Here is a 9646-nt window from a genome sequence, read left to right on the forward strand (position 1 = left end):
GTGACTGTGCAGTTACTCTTATCAGTTTTATTTCACAATTTGAATATCATCCATGTGTAGGGAAAAAAAATAATAATAAAAAGTCTGTGGCAAGCATGCTTGAGTGTTTGTTGCCTGAAGACCAGATCCTGATTAGTTTCTGTGAGAAGCAGCTGCCTGGGACAGGCTGCTTGCTCATCAAAGGGCCAGAGCGGCTGCTGAGCAGTGGTGAATCTCACTGGGGGGTGTGAGCCCCTGCTGTAGCTGCTCCAGGAGTTCTTTTTCATCCTAACTGAAACCTGAGTAAGAAAGTGGAAGTAAGGAGGACCTGCTTCTGGCATGAGAGGCCTCCGACTGTAAAGATAACAATGTATGTTCTCTGTTTGCAGGTAACGTGCTGGAGGGATAACTTTTTCCTTTCTTAAGTGTAAAAGTAAGCCCTAAAAGTTGAGTACTTTATTTGGTGTTATGGTAAAATGTTTTAATGACAATATTCAACTTTAAGGAAAAAAAAAATGCAGCTGTTCAATGTGCAGTTAGCTTGTGGAAATAGATATCGCGTGTTGGCTGAGGAAGGAAATTATAGCAGCTGTTTATTTTTGAGAATTTTCAGTTCTATTATATGATTGCGTATCATACCAAATGTATAGCAGATACCTGTCCTAACTCTGAAGTCACAAGTAGATAGTCTGCCAAGGTAAACATGCAGTATAGCTTCATTTCTTTACAACAGGATAATTTTAGGAATTAGGAAGGGGTTTAATTTTATTAAGTACAACATAGTAAAGCACAAATTAATGATACAGCCAGCTCATAAAGTATATATAATTTTTTAACTCACTTGTGTGTTGGCAGTCAATGAATCTAAAGATTGAAAGCATGTTACAGTAAATACATAAAAGGCAATGTTCTATTTTGGTACTGCAATGCCTGTTTTTTATTTAATGAGATGAAGCATTAAGTCTTTTGTGTGGACAAATATAATTGTAAGGTCTTGGGATTTCTTTGCAAATCCTACTATGATGCTATTGATAATTTGGAGGAGATAATTGTTCTTCTTTCTGAGGACTCAGTTCTGGTGAAAGACATTAGGGTGTGTACAAGCAGAGTAAATCTCCCATGAATTTTTTCTGTTTCTTCAGCTGTTTTGAAGAGTGTCATGTGGAAACCTGTGCTAAGTAATAAGCAAAACCAAGCAAAATAAATATTAGTGGCAAGGAAAGTTATAATGTTCTGGTGGTTTTACTTGGGTAGGCGGCTGAGCTCCACCACAACCGCTTTCTCACTCCCCCTCCTCAAAGAGGAACAGGGAGAAAATATGATGAAAAGGGGCTCAAGGGTTAAGATAGGGACGAGGAGATCGTGTAGTAATTATCGTGATGGGCAAAACAGATTCAGCTAGGGAGACAGTAAAATTTATTGCCTATTACTAACAAGCTAGAAAAGTGAGAAACGAAATAAACTAAAAGCACCTTCCCCCCCATCCACCCTCTTCCACCTCCTCCCTCCAAGCAGCATGGGGGAATGGGGGTTATGGTCAGTCTATAGCACTTCTTCTCCACCGCTTCTTCTCGGTCACTCTTGTCCCCTGTGCTGTGGGGTCCCTCCCACGGGATACAGTCCTTGCTGAACTGATCCAGCGTGGGCTTCCCACAGGCAGCAGCTCTTCAAGAACTGCTCCAGATATGTAAACCCACTACACAAGTAAACACTCCTTGTTGTACAGAAAGCTAATTATGAGTTGTGAGTGTAAGTTGCCATTATGTATTCATAGAATAATTTATTTTCGTCTTTTGGTCTGAGCACATGGTCAAAGCCAGACCAAACAGATCAGATTGTTCACAGGCCTGTCACGTTGTGAATATTTCAAAAGGCAGAGATTCCACAGTCTCATCAGGCAGCCTGTTTCAATACGTGATCACTTCATTGTTTGGGGGAAAAACAACCAAACTTTCTGCATCTCATTGGAAAATCCCATTTGCAAACTACACCCTTCATCTACCCTTGCTGCTCTGCACTCCCCTCAGATGGTTTGGATTCCATTTGCTCTACATCCTCTTTACTAAGTAGCTGCAGAAAACTATAAATCTCTTTTGTTTGCTCCTGGAGACCAAAAAAAAAAATTTCACTCAAGTTTTTCCTCATCTGTTGCATTCTTTCTAGTCCTTTTGTCATCTGGGTGACCATAGGCTGGACTCACTGGAGTAAATTAGGGACTCCATGGCACCAGGGAGCTGAGAGCTGAGCACAGCGTTCCAGGTGCAGCTGAGTTCAAGCTTGAGCCTGCTGGCTGCACACCTCTAAACGCATCCCAGGATGTGGTAAGCCTTCTTTGCAGCAAGGATATGCTGCTCACCCCCATGTGCTTTTTGTGCACCAGGACCTCCTGGTTGTTGGCTGTTAAGTTGCGCTCCAGCCAGCCCGTGTTTAGCTTGTCTTGCCTTGGGGTTTTACTCCGTCCTAGATGTAGACTTTGCAATAGCTGTTGAACTTGTCAAGGTTCTAGTTAATACATTTCTGCAGCCTGCTGAGCTCCTTGGAGTAGCACACCTGCTTTGAGACACGTTGACTGTTCTTCCCAACATGTATACAGACCTCCCAATGGCGTACTCTACCAACTGTCCAGGTCATTGTTGCTCCTAATATGATCCCTAAGGACTTTGTACCGCTGAGCACAATTCTTCAGGTCCATCAGCCCGGCCAGTTCTCTACCTTATTATGCATTTGTGCACCAATTTGTCTCACCATCTGGCTGTTACTATACTGTAGGAGGTTGCACCAATGACCTGTTTATCTCTGATGCTTGTCTGTTTTTATGTAGAATGACTTGCTTAAATGTTATTAATGAAAGAAAAAAAAAGTTTCTCAGTCTAAAGCAGATATAAATTTCCTTGCACCAAACAATAACATCTGAGTTCCACTAGAGTGGGTTGTGGTTCAGTTTCCTTGGACTTATTGGACCACAAGTTAACTGCTAAATCCAGTCTGTTACTCAAAGTTTGATTAGTACATTGAAATTCATAAATCTTACAGTTTGGGACGGGAAGCAAGAACAAAGGTTTAACACGAGATCAAATATTAAGCAGGCAATGTAGAAATTCTGGTATCCCTTCTGTCAAATAACTGTGTATTTCTAATCTAGGATAGACCAAAGTGTATTTCTAATCTAGAATAATGGTTAGTTCTTATTAGGGTTTTGGTGGTTGTCATGGTGATTTTTTTTTTTTCTCCCTACGGTAGTACTACAGTCTTTTTCTGAGGTGGAAAGTGTGTATCAGCATAAGCTGATATTCTCATGAAGAGAATCCTTTGAGAACAAGGATCCTGAAGTAGAGAGTGAGACCCAAAAGAGTCTGCAATCCACCTCAGTGCATAAGGAAAGAGAATATTGCACGGTGACAGTTTTCTAATGGGAAAATCCTTTGCCAGAGAAACAAGCTTAAAGAACTATTGTTTTCTGAGTCTCCTCTTGTGTAAAAGATTAGTAAAGCAGCCTCAGGGAATCACCATGAGAACACTCTTGAAAATTTGGAGAGGCCCTGGTATTCACAAAGCAAAGGGGCTGAACTAGACAAAGGGAGGTAGGCAGGTTAAGAAGGGAGGAAGGGTGGTGGTGGTGGAGGGATTGTTAATTTTTTTTTTTTTTTAATTAAGGCCTACAGATCTGCAATGTTTTAAATGCCAATAGAAAATGTAATTCTTGTTGTCACTCTCCCAAGTTTGCTTGTGGTAGATTGCATGTAAATTTGAAATGGGGACTCCAGTTTAACTTGGTTCCATAGGGAAGGAGGGCTTATGCTATGCAAGCTTCATATGTATGCATTTCATTTTCAATTAATATTTTCTGTAGGTGATTAACTTTGAAACAGTAAAAGAGATGGAAGAAGAAACCCTGAAAGTGCCATGGTGGCTGAAGATACGTGCCTTAGGAGACACTGAGAACATCTGAGTGAGAAAGCAAGAGTATAGAGGGAGAGAAGGAGAAAGGAAGGAAAGCAGGACAGAAAGACACACAGATCGTCTACAGATGGTAAGAAATGTTTCAAGAGTTCACCCAAGCAGTCAGTGACTATCAGCTGTTAGAGACTAATCTGTCAGCAGCAAGCATCACCAGGAAAATGGCTTGTCTTTTGTGGCATCTGGGAGGCCTAGGATGGCTTTATCCAAGGATGCTCCTGTTCTCACTCTTCACAACATGATAGTGAAGTACTGCCTTGCACTGCTCTGTATATGCCGGGGGAGCAGGGAGACCATTTTTGTCAGATGCTGTCTGCAATCCAAAGCTGTGCATAGTAAATAGTAAATAGTGATAAATAGTATATATAGTAATATAGATAAAAAAAAAAATAGATAAATAGTGATAGTAAATAGTAAATAGTGATACAACAGGTGCTGATCACTGTTGGGTACTTTCACAGGTTCCGCTATCATTCGTTAGACTCTCATTGACCCCCTCCCCATTTTATTTTTCCTTCTTATCCTTTAATCTGTTCCATGTATCTGTTTCAGTCTCCTTAATACAGATACATTGTGATGGTAATGATTTTTTCTAACGTGCAGACCTGCAGATAACAGATGTGTCTCAGGTAGGCCGGAGCAGTGCGGTAGGCCGGAGCTTCTTGAAGCTGGTTGCGTGTATCATGAGCAGGAACTCATTCAAAGATGAATCTGCACTTGTAATATTACAGAAACTCATAGCGTGGCCTCAGAGGAGTTGCAGGCACATGTAAGTATGTGTGTAGATTCCCTGATGTGTACTCAGAGCAGTACAACAGAAAGGGCCAGAGTTGTCTCACTAGGGCACTACAAAGGTATGGGGTGCTTAATCTTTGTAGAGGTAAGTAATGGACAACAGAAATGAGGGAAGGAGCCCTCATCTGTTGGGTTAGGTTAGCCTTGAAGTTTTGCAGTAACTTTACAACATCAAATACAAGTCTCTGTTCTTCTCCTCTGAAACAGAATACCTTGTTTAATGTAGTCAAGTTTAGGGTTTCAATTAAATGGAGAGTTGTTGAAATCTAAGATGAATGTAATTTTAAAAAAGGAAAAGTTTGCTTTGGCAGCTGTGAAATAAAGCAAAGAAAATATTTCTTTGTGGTGCAGTAACAGGCATGTCCCTGCAAATGAAGGAAGCTGAACTGTTGATGGACTTATGCTGCAATATGTCTCAATAGCTCTGATGAAATTTTGCAATTCATGATGTTGCAGCATGTGTTTGAACTGTATCAAGGGAGAGTGGAGAAAGTGCCATAAAGAAGCTCTGGAATAGCTTTTGGTCCCCAGGAAGTCACAACTGAGGACCTTTGGCATGGTTTGTCAGTCCAGGTCACCTATGGTATCCTTGTTTCGCTCTTATCTGTGGGTTTCTAAGTTATTCTTTCCTATCAGGTATAGTTTTTAATATTTTCATCATGCATGTGACTTCTGAGAGGTTGTCCTGGTCTTGGCTGGGAGAGAGTTCCTTTTCTTCATAGTGGCTCCCACAGTGCTGTTTTGGATTTGGGAGAAAAACAGTGCTGACAGAACACCAATGTTTTAGTTATTGCAGAGCAGTGCTTACACAGAGCCAAGGACTTTCCAGCTTTGCGTGCTGCCCTGCCAGGGCAGGGACACAGCTAGGACAGCTGACCTCAAATGGCCAAAGGGATGTCCCATACCACGAGGTGTTGTGTGGGACAATAAAACTGAAGGGGTTGGCTCTGGGGCTGCTGCTGCTCAGGAACTGGCTGGGCATCGTTTGGTGGGTGGTGAGTAATTGCACTGTGCATCACTTGCTGTGTTTATTTGTTTATTCTGTTATCGTTATTTTCCCTTCATTTTCTGTCCTATTAAGCTGTCTTTATCTCAGCCCATGAGTTTTACTTTTTGTTGTTGTTGTTGTTTTTTCCTCCCAGTTCTTTCTCCCTGAGAGGGAGCGAACAAAAGGCCGTGTGGTGCTGAGCTGCCTGACAGGTTAAACCACAGCAGAGGTATGGGGCAGCTGACATGTTTCACTCTGGGTCTTAGTTTCCCTTTCCCTGCACAAGCTTATTCAGCAGAGCAGCTGAACCTCTCGGAATGACAGCCTTGCAGCAGAGTGCACTGTCGCATGGTCTTTTTCCAGTGCAGTGACTTCTCACCTTCAGTCTTTGACCTTCTTCTAGGGCTTGATAGCTTTGCATAAAGAAGTGAGGTTGCAGCTTTGTTTCACAATGCAGCATCATACTTGCTCAGATATTTGCAGCATAGTGCCTGCCAAACATAGCATGGGAGTGGTTTGCCTTTACCTCATTTTTTACCACAGGGAAAAAAAAAAAAAAAAAAAAAAAAAAAAAAAAAAAAAAAAAGACAAAGAATTGTAATAGCTAAGCCAGAGAGGATGAACGGGTGATTTTTGCTAAGACTTATTGGCACTTAGAGTTTGAGGCTGTATGCACACCCAGGTAATTGGGAGTCCTGTAATATACAGGGAATCCCAAGGTAACGTCTGAATTATGAGTTCCTTGACAGTCTCTGCTGCCAGGAATTTACTACCAAGATGTCCTTTTGAAGGAAAGTGCATATTCAAGTATTTAGGAAGTTCCTTATGCTGATGCCTGGCAGATTCCTTTGAAAGCTGCCTGAGGTGGATCTGGAAGAGGGGACTGGATCGGATGCTGGTTTCCTGAGCAACTTTGTTGTCAGGGTGGTTGCTGTCACTGACCTACAAACTGTTTCTGAGAGGTGTCCCACTTGGTTTTTAGACAAACCCCTGTCTTTCAGTGTAGATGTTTAGCATTTACTGCTCTAAGTGGAAATAAAGGAAATAACTACCACAGCCATATCTGCATATTAATTGTGACTGGCAACAAGACGAACTGTTAGCCTAACCCCAAATTTGGACTGAAGTTGCTTGCTACTGACTGGCTTCTAAGACAATTTTGTACTAAGTTGGCAAGCACAGGCTAGTGTGAGAAACACTCTATAGCCAGTAACTTACGCTCCAGCGAGGATCTCAGTGAAGTAGTAACTTATTTGCGATTTCAATGGCAGGCGTCCCACAAGCAGGATTGCACTTACTCGTTCTGTAACACAGTTTATATACTTTTTTTTCTCAAGGATTGGGACCCTCCCCTGTTTTCCCATTGACTGGGTAATCCAGGTTCACAACCTATCCGGTGCTTCACAGACAATACATGGCTTTCAGTTGTCAGCCTGTTTTAAGTCAAATTTCTTTTGACTTTTATACTCTTTGAGGTGGTAATGTTTCTTACACAGTGAATTCCACCTAATTGCTCTGAGGATTCTGGTTGTCTGCATTTTATAATGTTGTCTGCTAAGCTTTCTTATCACTGCAAGCGTATCTCAATACCACATTCATTCCCTATAAACAATGTAACTCTGCAAAAACAAAATTTTTATTCCCACACTAGGAAACCATATCCTGCAAGACACAAATGTTTGAGGTTATTTAGGGAAATTTGATGTCTTTACTGTATTTTTACTAGTATAACTTGTGCTGCCTGGAGTTTGCTGTTCTTGCACTTCAATGTGAAGGTTCTCAGGTCGAGTTCAGGAATCACCACCAGCTCTTCAGCCTCTGGTATAACACAGGATTTTCTCAGACTTGTCCTCTTTTTTATTCCCGACCTCTTTTCCAGTTGCTAGCATCTACAATGGGATTCCAGTTTCCACCTCTTTATTTTCTTCTCCCATTTTTTGTCAAGTGGTGAATCTCCTTCCCCATTCTGATTCTGGGGACTGAGATGTGATTCCCTCCCCAGAGGTGCAGTATTTGCACAGGCTGGATCTTGTCTTTCTTACGTACGCGGTTAGTACACAAGGCTGAGATTTCCCAATCCATTCTTTTCTCATAGCTGCTTGATTTTATGGAAAATGTTGAGATAGTTTAATGTAAAACTTTACTCTTTCATAACTTGATGGGCCAGACCAGAGGATAAGAAGGATTTGAAGGACATCAGAATAAATGTCATCTTGGATTTCAATTTCACCGAAAGCTTTGATGGTTCTTTTTCAAGATTATCAGGCTTTTTTTTTTTTTTCTTTTTTTTTTTCTTTTTTTTCTGGAACTTGTTAGGAAGGTCTCATGGACTCTTCCTTTTCAGATTTTTATTATGGCTGGTTCTTTAGAGAAATTATTATAATAGTTTATGCAGCACATTATACAGAGAGTGCACAATTGTATTATTGAAACCCATAGGGACTGACAACAAAGACAACAAAGTTGTTTCACAGTACAATGGTTGCTGGTCTTAAAACTGAGATAGTGGCTATGACAAGTTCAGTTCACTAATGATTTTACTGAACCACCACAAAATGTTGCATCATTGCCATTTATCCTTTAGAGTACTTTAATGAGAGCTGGGCAACTTCATACTTCGTTCTTATCAATTTATGTCTAAGCAGAGAAGGATCAGGCTATGAAGAAATAATGGTGGGAAGGTACAGAACAGGGCTGGAGCCTTGAGGCACACAAAGAAGAGACAAAAAGCAGAGAGTAAGTCGTTAATGACTCACGAGGGTGGGATAGGATGGGGAGATGGTATTTCTGTGTGGCTGTGAGCTCCTGTATGCATGTGTGGCTGCTGGCTGAGCCAGCACCAGTGATACAGGGTGTCCCTGGCTGGAATGCTATGGGACATGTGCCTGGCTGTGGGAGACATGACCAGGAAAATCATATCTTGCTGCTTGTGAACATGGGAGTGAAATCAGCTTTGTGTTAATGCAAACTCACTTTTTCCTCCTGTGAGCCCTGTTACTGGGTTCACTGTGTTGTTGCTGCGGCATCGCAGCATAATTTCTTGCTGACGGGGACAGGTGATCATGGCTGGTACCAAAGTCAGAGCAGCAGTAGATGGAAAGGACAGGGAGTGCTGCCTGCACTCCTCATAACAATAATAAAAGAATGTAGGCCAAATGCAACGGCCGCAGATAAATTTCCTCTGACCTTTGTGCTGTACGCAGGGTCTGGGCTTTGCTCCTCAGCAGGGGGTGCTTTGGCATGAAGCCCCAACACCCCAAGCACCCACTCTTTGCATTGTGCAGGATTATTTGCATGGGGAAGTGAGAAGCAGGAGGCAGTGGAGCCCTGGGACAACGTATAGCTGCAAGCTGTGGCAGGATGTAGGGTTATTTTCGGGGTCGATGGGGATCTGTGCGGGAGGAGGGTGAATCACAGCAGGCGCGCCAGGCTGCCTAAGGTTAGGTCTTAGCCCTGGGCAAGTGGACCGAGGGCGGTGCTCCCTCTGCTGATAAAAGCCACGAGAGACACTGTCTTTGCCTTTCAGGACGCGTGTCGAGGAGCCCAGACCCCGGAAGCACCGGCCGCAGAAGCGTAGGACCTGGTCTTGGCAGCAGAAGACAGTTTTTCAGCCACCTCTTCCAAGTACGAGCTCCTCTTCCTCTGCATTCATGCATGTGCTCGCTTACAGGCAGGAGAAAGGGAATGAGAGGGTAAAACAAACGCAAGCTGTGTGTTTGTTTCCATGTTGCACAGAAAACGCTGGTAAGGAGGTGCTCCCAGATCCAAGCCCTGAGCTTGGCAGCTGCAGAACCTGTTGATTTAGACATGTTTGACTTCACCGACAGGCTTAGTGTTGAAGGAGTTTTTTCTTGCTTTCATATTCCTGGCTTGCAGTTTGGTTCAAGCTTGTACAGGTCTAGGTTCACCACTCACCTCATGTGACCA

General features: G+C 42.5%; 1 protein-coding gene and 1 long non-coding RNA gene across 2 annotated transcripts in view; both read left to right on the top strand.

Annotated features, from left to right (window-relative positions):
* The first annotated feature begins 366 nt into the window (after positions 1-366).
* Positions 367-8437, top strand: LOC118156166. The gene is made up of 4 exons (XR_004746177.1): positions 367-412; positions 2143-2300; positions 3830-4009; positions 8365-8437. It is a non-coding gene; the product is annotated as an uncharacterized LOC118156166 (long non-coding RNA).
* A 679-nt stretch (positions 8438-9116) lies between these two features.
* The window catches only part of PTGR1 (prostaglandin reductase 1), a 10732-nt gene continuing 10202 nt past the window's right edge, over positions 9117-9646 (top strand). The window contains exons 1-2 of the mRNA XM_035309984.1: positions 9117-9135; positions 9246-9343. The gene's annotated coding sequence lies outside the window, so the exon portion shown is untranslated. The remainder of the gene's footprint in view (positions 9136-9245; positions 9344-9646) is intronic.

The sequence above is a fragment of the Oxyura jamaicensis genome, chromosome Z (genome assembly GCF_011077185.1).
Source record: "Oxyura jamaicensis isolate SHBP4307 breed ruddy duck chromosome Z, BPBGC_Ojam_1.0, whole genome shotgun sequence".
Taxonomy (NCBI): domain Eukaryota; kingdom Metazoa; phylum Chordata; class Aves; order Anseriformes; family Anatidae; genus Oxyura; species Oxyura jamaicensis.